General features: G+C 38.4%; 1 long non-coding RNA gene across 1 annotated transcript in view; it reads left to right on the forward strand.

Moving 5' to 3' along the window:
- LOC141545107 (uncharacterized) overlaps positions 1-10,748 on the forward strand; it is a 74,305-nt gene extending 63,557 nt beyond the window's left edge. The window contains exons 3-4 of the long non-coding RNA XR_012482888.1: positions 2,305-2,433; positions 10,644-10,748. This is a non-coding gene — a long non-coding RNA (uncharacterized LOC141545107). The remainder of the gene's footprint in view (positions 1-2,304; positions 2,434-10,643) is intronic.
- The last annotated feature ends 1,283 nt before the right edge of the window (positions 10,749-12,031 follow it).

The raw sequence follows: 12,031 nt of genomic DNA on the forward strand, positions 1-12,031 counted from the left end.
GCTTTTTTGTTCATAAGACCATCAGAACTGGTCTGAATTATTGAAGAGACCTGCATATATCAGAATTGATCATCATATAATATTGCTGTTGCCGTGTACAATAGAGATCATAACTGTAAATAACTTAACAGTACCTGGCACACAGTATGTGCTTAATACCTATTCCCATTTTTCCATCTCCCCTCTCCTCCTCCATCATTTTATTATTCCACAGGCTTTCGTGACTGTCAGAGAGGTGCCCATAACAGAGAGCACTAATCAGTTGCCACTTATCTGGGTGGTCAAGCCAAGCAGGATATGCAAAAGCCTAGAGCTGAATGTCCCAGTCTAGTACATTAAGTGGCCACAGCAGGGACAGGAGGCTCATGGGAGCATCAGGGCCTCTAAGTTTGAATTCTTGACTTTGCAACTTACCTATTTTGAACCTCAGTTTCTTCATTTATATATAAGAGACTTTAAGGCACCAGGAACATTTTTCTAAGGTCACCTCCAGCTCCAAATGTCTGGCCCTGTGCTTTCTGGCCATTATTAGCAAGGACTCTGCAAGATTGCTGCACTAAGACTGTGCCAATGAGGTGCCAGGCATTGACAATATGCCCTGTGAAGGTGGATGCTGAGCAAGAAGCTCCCAGGCTGCTCTTTCTCCATCACTCATGGGTCCAGCCCTTCTTCACCCTAGTGGTCTCTTTCCTGACCCCTGGAATGGATGGGAAAGACACTTCCCCAGGGAGCAGATGGGAACTAAAGCTATAACCCTGCGGTTGACAAGGCTCTTTTGTTGCTAGGTATTGAGACTCTGGGCTGGGACTCGGGGTGTTTTAAGCAGGAAGGGGACATGGCCTCGGGGGGAGGGCACAGCTGGTGAGAGACGGAAGCCAGGAGATGAGTGAACAGAAAAAGCATTGTGCATCCACCAATCCAACCCCAGCCCATGGGGAACAGAGAGCAACCCTAGTCTCTTTGAGGACCAGCCCCTTGCAGATGAACAGCCCTCGGGAAGTTTACAAACCGTAGTTCTCATTTGCCCAATCCACATGCCTCATGAGCAAGGGAAGAAGGGGATTATGGACCCTATTTTTTAAAAGAGGAAGCAAGTTTAGAAAAATGAGGGGCATGTCAAGTCATACAGCTCTACTACTGTATTATTATTATTAATGTAAATGTTGCTAGCTAGTGTTATTCCTGATAATAACAATTACCATTGCTGTCATTTATATAGACATATAAATATACTATATTTCTATAGCATTATATATTTATAATGTTTACAGCACAATATACAAATATCATATGACTTTAACTTTACCCTTGAGAATTGAGCACTATTATCTCCATTTTTCTTTTTTAGGGGGTTGTTTTCTTTTTCCATTTTGCCAAATCTATTTTTAAAGGAGTGATTCTCTTCAAAAGTTTCTGTTTCCTTTTCCAAATCTCTCATTTCCTTTTCCCATTTTTCTTCTATTTCTCTTTAAGAACCTTTATGAATTCTTCCAAGAGAGCCTTTTGAGTTGGAGAGCAACTCTTATCACCCTTTGTGGCTTCATCTGGAGACATTTTGTTTTCAGTGTCCTCAGGGTTTGAGATTTGTTCTTTCCAATCTCCATAAAAGCTATCTATGATCAGAGCTCTTTTTGCTATTTTGCTCATTTTAAAACGTTAAGATATGCTCTTAGGGCAAAAGGGGAGATTGTTTCAAGCTTCCTCTAAAGGTGACAGTGGCTTCAAACTGCACTGAGGCTGGTGCTGCAGGATTCCTTCTTGTGCTGGGTGGGCATTGCTGTGGCCAAGTCCCGCTTATTATGCTGGGGTTCAGGGACTCACTACTTGCCTTCTATAGTTGCATTGGAAGTCTCACAGCTAGTCTGCTGATCCATTGGCTTCTGAACCAGTACAGAATAGCCAATGCTGCTGTATTTTGGTTAAGTGACTTCAAGGAGATTTGCCTGATGTGTGGAGGCCACTCTGCCCTGGATTGCCCTGTGCTGTATCTATGCTGGGCTTCCTCTGCCCCCTGCATGATTAAAACAAACATTTCCTGAAATTCTTACAAAATATCTTCTGCTGGAAGTTTGTTACATTCCAAATATTTGTGAATTCTGTCACTCCAAAACTCATTCAAAGACAAACCTGCTTTTGATTCTGAGGAAAGTCAGGAAGAGTTCAGACAAAGACCTATCCACTTTCCACCATTTTGACACCACATCACTTTGTTGTTTTGCTTGGAAAGTCGGTGTGAAAAAAAAATTAGCCACAAATCAACATGGAAAAGCTTATTAGTCAACACCTTTGTTTTCTCTTCCACAGCATGAATCATAAAAAACCAAGCAGTGGTGTGACATGCTTCCCTGTTTAGAAGGAGAAGGCTGTGATCTGTTAATCAATAGGTCAGGCTGGACCTGCACCCAGCCTGGAAGATGGATAAAGATGACCAAGGTAAGTTGGCTTCTCATGAGTTTTGGCTGTCTTCTGTCCCAGACTTGATTCTCATCCAGGAAGGACCCAAGGGGGCAGTTGCTCATGTGAGTTTTAAATTGAATATCAGTAGTAAGGAAAATTTTTAAAAATCTATGATGACATAATTGATATTCCTTTCTTTCCTTTCATAAGGCCAAAAGGCCAGTTCTCAATGTCCATTCCTCAGGCTCCTAAGTCTATTTTCTGCCTTCTTAGTCCCTTTGACAAAAAGGAGTTAGGGCCATTATTATACTCTCACTTCATCTAGAAAGTACATGTTTCAAATTAATGCTATATATATATATATATATATATATGTATATATATATATATATGTTATTGTCTATCTGTGGAGAATTTATACATGTGTGTATACATATATTTCTGTACTTTTTAATGTATAGATATGTGTTTATATATAAATATGTGTCTATAAAACATGTACCTATAGGTGAGTATAAAATCATTAAGATATATAAAATCAAGGATTTTAGGGTAGTTTTATTGAGAGCAATTCCACTGGTCCATGTCATATCTTTGGATCACTTGATCTTATTAATGTACTGTGTCTCATCCTTAAATGTTCTGCAGAGATTCTGGGTCTCTCATTACCTTCCTGACTATTTGAAAGTTCAGATTGTCACAAGAAAAGAATGTACGTTTTGAGCAGGTCAGTTTTCTTGTTTGGATAATCCTGACATGATCACTGACTCATGTAAGTCCAATTTCAGGTTATAAAAATTTTAATCATTTCAGTATTATTGGGAATATAGTGTTAAGTCTGGGGGATTATAAGGCAACAGCAAATCCTCCTTAGAAATGGATTCTGATGCAGAAAAAATATCTGCTTCAAATTTCTTAAATAAAATTTCAATATGCAAGATGTACAAAATACAAAAAAGGGAATCATTCTCAGGTCAAAATGGTCAAAAGATATGAACAATCATTTCTCAGAAGAAAATAAAATTAGCCATAATCTTCCCAAAAATATTCCAAGTCTCTAATAATAAGAAAAATTCTAATCAAAGCAATTCTGGAAGTCCTGCCACAGACTTCAAAGAGGCAAACAATGTAAAGGACACATATGTGCAAAAAAATCATCATGAAACATTTTGTTGTAGCAAAGAAAATAAAGGAGAGTGCCCAACAATTGGGGAGTGAATGAATAAAGGATTGTACATACATTAATGGAATAATATTATATCATAAGTAATAAGGAACGGGTGGATTCAGAAAAGCCTGGCAAGACTTGAATGAGTTGATGTAGAATAGTGAGCCAGAGCAATTTACAATAACTTGGTAAGAACAAACAATTATGACAGTCTGAATATCTCAATTTGTTTGAAAACTTTTCAGTGATGGCACAGTAAAAAGAATTGGTAGATACTTATCCTACATCATTTTTTTCTCTAAAATTTTTCTAGAAGAACTATAATTTTTTCTCATTTAGTGAGAATACCACTACAAAGGGCCAGCTATCAGCCTGAATGTTCAATACTGGGTGGTTGGTAAAGGGAACTCCTTTGATAGCTTAAGGCCAAAAGAGTCCTAACAAGAAACAGAGATTTGATCATCTCTAAGAAGATTGTGTTTTCAAATCCCACTTTGTAGTACACCAAATATCCATAGCCATTAATGCTAATCCCAGCTACTACTCAAAGGAAAAAAAAATAGAATTGTTCTTCTTTTGTTACTTTAAGAGATGGATTAATAGGCAGCTGGCATATGTACAGAGTATAGTATGGGCCCTGCCCTCAGGCAGCTCACGTTAGGAGAACAAAGAAAATGACAAAACCAAAAATGTGTCAATCCAGGAATCCGAGGTTTCATTAATTTCAATCTAACTCCCTTTCATATTGACTATTGCCCTTCCTTCAGAGCTCAACCTATATTCATAAAAGTGTCTTTGGTTAATATTCTCTGAGTCTTGACCTCACTACTGCATTTCATAATATTGATTATTCCCTTGTCCTGAGTACTCTCTCTCTCTTTTGTTTTTAAAACATTATTCTCTCTTGATTCTCCTCTTGCTAGTTTCTGTTGGTCTCTCTGTGTTGGTCTCCTTTGCTGTTTCACCAGGAAGGAGGGAGTAGAGAAGGAAGGAAGGAAGGAAGGAAGGAAGGAAGGAAGGAAGGAAGGAAGGAAGGAAGGAAGGAAGGAAGGAAGGAAGGAAGGAAGGAAGGAAGGAAGGAAGGAAGGAAGGAAGGAAGGAAGGAATAGAGGAAGAGAGGGAGAAAGAGAAGAAAGGAGGGAAATGAGAAAGAAAGGACAGAAAGAAAAGAGGAATGAAAAAAAATGAATGAATGAATGAAAAATAAATTATTTTGCGCTTATTGTATGCTAAATACACTGTATTAATTTCCAAGAATACAAATATAAGCAAGAATATCCTTGCCCTTAAGGAGATTATCTTCTCATAAGGGAAAAAAAAATAAAGAAGATTCAGAAAATGAATTAGGAAGGAGGAGAGAATAGACATATTGAAACTTAGTTTGAAAGTTCCTGTATAGACTGAAATAAGCAGAAAACTCACCTATCCAGAGCTTAGGATCCAAAAGGCAAAGTCCAGGATGTTAATGAAGGAAGGTAATGAAGAATGTGGTTGAAATACAGGCAACATAATTTGGAAATAGCAATGTTATCTTTCTTGTCACAACTCCTAAGAGTGTATTACCAATGACCCGCCCTTGGAGCCTCTTCTCTTTCTGTACTGTCTCTCTTTATGACTTCATCAATTGCTCACAAAGCTGTCTCTCCAGTCACAGTCTGTCTTTTGAGTCTCAGTTCTGTATTACCAAATGCTTTTTTTTTTTTGGACATTTCAAACTGTATGTATCAAACTTACTGACCAAAACTAAACTATCAGAAGATTGAAAAACTAGGAAGGGGCTAGGTTTTGAGGGATTTTTAACGCCAAATAGAGCATTTTCTATTTGCTTCTGGAGACAATAGGGAGCCACTGAAGTTTATTGAGGAGGGAAGCAACATAATTCAACCTGTCCTTTAGGAAAATCATTTGACTGATTGAATGGAAAAGGAATTGGAATAGAAAAACAATTGAAGCAGAATGACCACCAGATGATTATTGTAACTGTTCATTTGTAACGTGATGAATACCTGAATCAGAGTCAGAGGAGAGAGGTAGATATAGTCAAGGAATGTTATAGATGCAAAATCTGGAGGACTTGGTAGCAGATTGAATATTTGGGGTGAGTTAAGAGTTAAACAAGAGTGAGGAACCTCAAATGATTCCTAAATTGTGGGCCAGAGGGATTTGAAGACTGGTATTGCCCAAGGTAGAAGGGGCTCTTCTGTCTCTGTCTCTCTGTGTCTCTGGCTGTGTGTTCGTGTATTCTTTCTCTCTACACTCTTTCTTCCTCTCTCTCCTTACCTCCCCCTCCTCATTTCTCTTTCCTCTCTCCCCCCTTCTCCCTCTAGTCCTCTTTCAAATTACAAATTCTGTTTTTAAATTAAGTTATTTTGATCCCTTTGCTTAGTAGTGTCCTGCCTGGCAAACTACTTTGTATTTAACCCTTTTCTATCTATATACATTTATTTTTATTATAGTTGTTATTTAGCTATGTGTACATACACATGGGGCACTGAGCAGCACAGGGAATAGAGTGCCGAGCCCGCAATCAAGAAGACTAATTTTCCTGAGTTCAAGTCTGACTTCAGATACTTCCTAACTGTGTGATCTTGAAATCACTTAATTTTGCCTCAATTTCTCATCTGTAAATGAGCTAGAGAAGGAAATGGCAAATCACTCCAATAGCTTAGCCAAGAAAACCCCCAAATTGTGTCACAAAGAGTCAGATATGATTCAAAAGACTCAAAAACAACACATACACCAGGGACAAACACATTCATATATACGTACATTCATACTTATTTAAATTCACATATTATTTTTAGAATATAAGATCCTTTGGAGTATGGATTGTTTCATTCTTATACTTGTATTGGTACTTGGAAGACAATAAATATTTAACAAGTTCTTCATACTTGGCAAAACATTCAAGCAAACTGGTGATCATTCTTCCTGAACCCACCTTAAAATGTCCTTTGGTTGACATATATGACCTTCATCACTGAGCTGTGCTCTGAAGTCTTTCTAGATAAAAAATCACAAGATCCTTCTGATGAAAGCCTCATCTCCAAAATATACAGAGAATTGACTTTAATTTATAAGAAATCAAGCCATTTTCCAATTGATAAATGGTCAAAGGATATGAACAATTTTCAGATGATGAAATTAAAACTATTTCCACTCATGTGAAAGAGTGTTCCAAATCACTATTGATCAGAGAAATGCAAATTAAGACAACTCTCAGATATCATTACACACCTGTCAGATTGGCTAAGATGACAGGAACAAATAACGATGAATGTTGGAGGGGATGTGGGAAAACTGGGACACTGATACATTGTTGGTGGAGTTGGTGAAAGAATCCAACCATTCTGGAGAGCAATCTGGAACTATGCCCAAAAAGTTATCAAACTGTGCATACCCTTTGATCCAGCAGTGCTACTACTGGGCTTATATCCCAAAGAAATACTAAAGAAAGGAAAGGGACCTGTATGTGCCAAAATGTTTGTGGCAGCCCTTTTTGTAGTGGCTAGAAGCTGGAAAATGAATGGATGTCCATAAATTGGAGAATGGTTGGGTAAATTATGGTATATAAATATTATGGAATATTATTGTTCTATAAGAAATGACTAACAGGAGGAATACAGAGAGGCCTGGAGAGACTTATCAACTAATGCTGAGTGAAACGAGCAGAACTAGGGGATCATTATACACTTCAACAGTGATACTGTATGAAGATGTATTCTGATGGAAGTGGAAATTTTCAACATAGAGAAGAGCTAATCCAATTCCAATTGATCAATGATGGACAGAGGTAGCTACATCCAGAAAAGGAACACTGGAAAACAAGTGTAAACTGTGAGCATTGTTCTTTTGTTTTGTTTTGTTTCTCTTCCCAGATTATTTTTACCTTCCGAATACAATCCTTCCTTTGCAACAGCCACAACAACAAAATTCGGTTTTGCACATATATATTGTACCTAGGATATACTATAAGATATTTAATATGTATGGGAATGCCTGCCATCTAGGGGAGGGGGTGGAGGGAAGGAGGGGAAAAACTCGGAACAGAAGGGAGTACAAGGGATAATGTTCTAAAAAAAAATTTACCTATGCATATGTACTGTCAAAGAAAATGTTATAATTATAAAAATTAATAAAAAAGAAAAAAAATCACAAGATCCTCGTGAAAGGACTTTGGGAATTATCTAGTTCCATCTCCCCCTTCTATAGACAGTAGTTAAGAGAACTAAGAGTCTCATGATCTTTCCAGAGCTCAAAAAATTACCTACCCCTTAGGGTCAGCTTCCCATGGTAGACTTCAAAGATAACTGCATCAGAAAAACATAAACAGGGTGCTCCATAAAATCAAAAGTTTTTTATAAAATGGAGCAACTTCTGAGGGGTTTGTGAAGGGGTTACAATCAGTGGTTTCCTCAGTTCCCCAAAGAGTTCAAAGAATAACTAATTATAGCCTCCTCCACATTCAAACTTATGAGTTTATTATTATTGTTCAAGAGGAAGCTCATAAACAAATAAGGGAGAAGATGCCCCTTGGATTTTCAGAGGAGATTATTTTTTCCCAGCAAACTGTATATATGCTATCAATGATCCATCACTCTATAATTGGAGCTTAATGAATTCCTTTTTCTCCACGATGTACTTCCAGTGCCCGAAGCTGAGCCAAACATTCATGGGTCGGTTCTTTGGGAACTAACCTTTCTAAACCTCTGTGGTTTTACTTCTAAATTAGCTAAAGTGGGAAATTAAGTTGCCTGAAGATGCTAAGAGAGAGCTCACAGTGGATAAAAGGTGTAATTACTCTGACACAGAACTCACTGCTTAGCTAATAAAATTTACTAAGTTTTGAGCCTCGCCCAGGATACGACTCTCTTAATTGAGTTTACTTACTTACTCCTGAACTCAGCATTCCTCCCCATTAGTGCAGATGACACATGGCTTGATTCAGAACAGTTGTTGGGTCCATATTTGGGAGGAAAAGTGGAAGTGTGGCTGGAATTTCAAAGAAGACCTTTTACTCCTATCCTATCATTACCAACATGTAATTAGAAAGCATGATGTAGAACTGTTTTCTACTATTTGATTATTGATTACCTGGGAAGCCATTGCGTAGGAGACTCACTCTATGGCCAGGAAGAGAACTGAGGACCAGGGAAGTGAAACCCATGTCAAGAAAGTTCAATTCAACTGACATTGCTTAAATATTTAATTATAATCAAGATGCTATATACTAAGCCATGAGTATAGGATAGGGGCAAGAACTTCTCTTGTAATTTTCTTGGTATAAGGAGTTGCCAGGTAAGGGAACCCAATCTACCAATGAAACTTAACATCTTTTCTACAACTTAGAGCAGGGGTTCTCAAACTACGACCCGTGGACCATATACGGCCTACTGAGGACATTTATGTGGCCCACTGGGTTATGGCAAATGGGCTGAGGGGCGGAGACAGAGTATGAGTTTTTGCTTTTACTATAGTCTGGCCCTCCCACAGTCTGAGCGACTGGCTCCCTATTTAAAAAGTTTGAGGACCGTTGACTTAGAGACTGGAAAAATTTTCTCTTAGAGAAGTAAAGTCATTCACCCTATAAATATCCGGGGGGGGGGGGGGTTTGAACTAAGGCAGAACATCCTGTTTTCCAGGACAGTTCTCTTTCTATGACCCCATACTGTTCCCATGGAGATAGAGATAAAACAGCCCTTCAAATTAAGGTGCTTATATTTTACCAGCAAGATGTCACATACACATGAATGGAGAAATACAAAATATGTACCCAAAAAAGGAGAATACTATTGACTAAAGTAAGGAATATCTTGTGTAGACAGCACTATCTGAGGTGTGCAAGGTGTGAGGCAGAAGTGCAAACTCCAGACTTGGGACAAAGTATTGCAAAAGTACAGACAATGGGGAGAGTGGAAATGCCTTCTTCAGAAAACTGCTAGTCTTGTCAGACTGAAATGGAGAGCAAATAAAAAGTGAGAAATATGAAGATTTGAGTGGTAGCTATGATGCAGATAGTGAGGAGTTTTGAATACTGGGCCCAATGCAATCCATTTCATCCTCCCCTCAAAATGTTATCTCTTTCCTTTTCTCTCTTTCCTTTTACCCCTCCCTGACTCTTCCTTCCTTTTCCCTCCCAGCATCCTTCCTTTAGTCTCTTGTACTCTTTTCTGCTCTGTCTCTTCTTCTTTCCCTTTTTTCCTCTCCCTCCCTCTGTTTCATATCCCAGGCCCATTTGGGTTCTCAAGCCCTGTCTTTCTTCCTTAATGATACCATGATTAATATTCTTCTCTTTTTCACTCCCATAGCTTTTCTCTTAGAAGTTAAGCTCTAATTTTATGGCTATACTATATACAGAGAGTGATATCATGAAAAAATTACTCTGGGGCCTGTGTTTAGGGCCACTACTGTCATTTTCATGTGACCTTAGAAAAGTCATGGAATCTCAGACCTGAAAAGACCAGAGATCATTTTATTTAGTCTATTGTTAGGCAGAAATCCCTTCTCTAATATTCCCAGCAAATAGCCATTTGGCCTTTGGCCTTCAGTGAGAGGGAACACGCTGTTTCTTCGGCAATACCATTTCATTTTAGGAGACCTCAGATTTTTAGGAAGTTATTCCTGATATTAATCCCCAAATTCACCTCTTAACAAAATGCCTACTCTCTAGAACCAAGCAGAAAGCAAAAAGAAATAATCATAATAACCAATTGCTTAGCATCACTGGACCACAAATTTTTCATCTGCAAAATTAGTGTCATAATATTAGCACTATACCTCAAAGAATCTCCAGGAATGTGTTTTTCATTATTTTAAATATTGTATGAATTTGACAAATATCCACAGTTAAGGACATTTCCTTACATAAATAACAGGAAAAAAAATATATAACACCACAAATGTCTCACTTTTTTATTTAGGAAACAGTTGTTCCATATGGTCTGTAAGCTTTGCAGCTGATTAACAGATTTCTCTCTTTTTCATCTGTGAAATGAAGCGCTCAGACTCAATGGCTTGGACATCCTTCCTATTCCCCTTCTGTATTCTAACACTTTCTTCTGACCATCCTTTTCTATAGCCGATCCTAGACAACCAGCCTCACAAAGCATGACGTCAAAGGCCTTCTCCATCATCATTGACTTATCTTCTATGTGGCACTCATAACTGAACCCAAAAATCCTGGCAATCATAGGACAGCATAATGATCACTTTCATACTCCTGGACACTATGCCCTTCTTATTAAAGGAGTTTTCAATGTTTTATTGTTGTACAGTCATTAAAGTCATGTCCAACTCTCCTTGACACCATTTGGGATTTTTTATCAAAAAATATTGGAATAATTTTCCATTTCCTTCTTTAGGTCATTTTACAGATGGGAAACTGAAGCAAACAAATTAAGTGAGGTTATATTTGAAGTCAGGAAGATGAGACTTTTTGACTCTAGGCCTGACACTCTGTCCACTGTGCCATCTAGCAACCCATTTCAATATTTAGGAATGGCAAAATTTTCAGATGGTCTGAATTCTCCAATGAGTAGAATTTTGGAGAACACATCTGCTCCATTGATGAACATGGGAGAATTCCTTTTAGAGTGGGATATTGGATAAAAATGAGAATGGATGAGAGGAGAAGGCTTAAGAGGAATGAGAGAGTGGCCTTCAAGTGTTTGAAGGACTATCATGTTTAAGAGGATTAACCTTGTTCTCCTTGGCCCTGTAGGGCAGAAGAGGGATCAGTGGAAAGTAGTTATCCAGGTAGATTTAGGTGAGTTATAAAACACAGGCACATCTACCCATATAAGTACAACTTCCTAATAATCGGAGCTGTCCAAGGTAGCATGTATTTTCTTGCATAGGAATGTTTACCTTTCATTGGAATTAGAGGCTGGTTCACCCACTCTGTGGAATCTTGTAGAGAGAAGTCATTCTCATTCAGGGAGGAATCTGTGCCCTCTCCTGTCTCTTCTAGCTCTGAGATTCTATGATTCGGTATTTCAAAACAATGAACATGCTCATCTCAGAACCCTGCAACTTCCTTAATTACTAAGAGCTCCTCTCATGCTGAGGATTGAAGGCTTCTTGTGTTTGCAAATTGCTTTAAACTGTAGATTCATTCAGTTCTTAAAGACCTTGATCAGGACTCTGGATATAGTAGGTTTTAGACAGAGCTGTGCTAAGAAATCCTTATGTACCTCGAGGACCTTTCTGGGCCACAATGCTTTCTGGGAAATGGAACTGCATGACTACACAATTTCCAAAGTTCACCTCAACTACCGTATTCTCTTACTATCTAACGTGGCATGGTAATGATCCCTAGAACCAAGGCTCCTGGTGACATGGAGATGGTGAGAATTCCTCCAAATCAGAGAGAACAGAACGATGGGAGACTGCTGCAGAGTGAGTTCCTGAGACTGACCAACTCTCCCCAAAATCATTACAAGCCGCAGGACTTGTAGTTGAACATTA

The sequence above is a fragment of the Sminthopsis crassicaudata genome, chromosome 5 (genome assembly GCF_048593235.1).
Source record: "Sminthopsis crassicaudata isolate SCR6 chromosome 5, ASM4859323v1, whole genome shotgun sequence".
Lineage (NCBI taxonomy): Eukaryota > Metazoa > Chordata > Mammalia > Dasyuromorphia > Dasyuridae > Sminthopsis > Sminthopsis crassicaudata.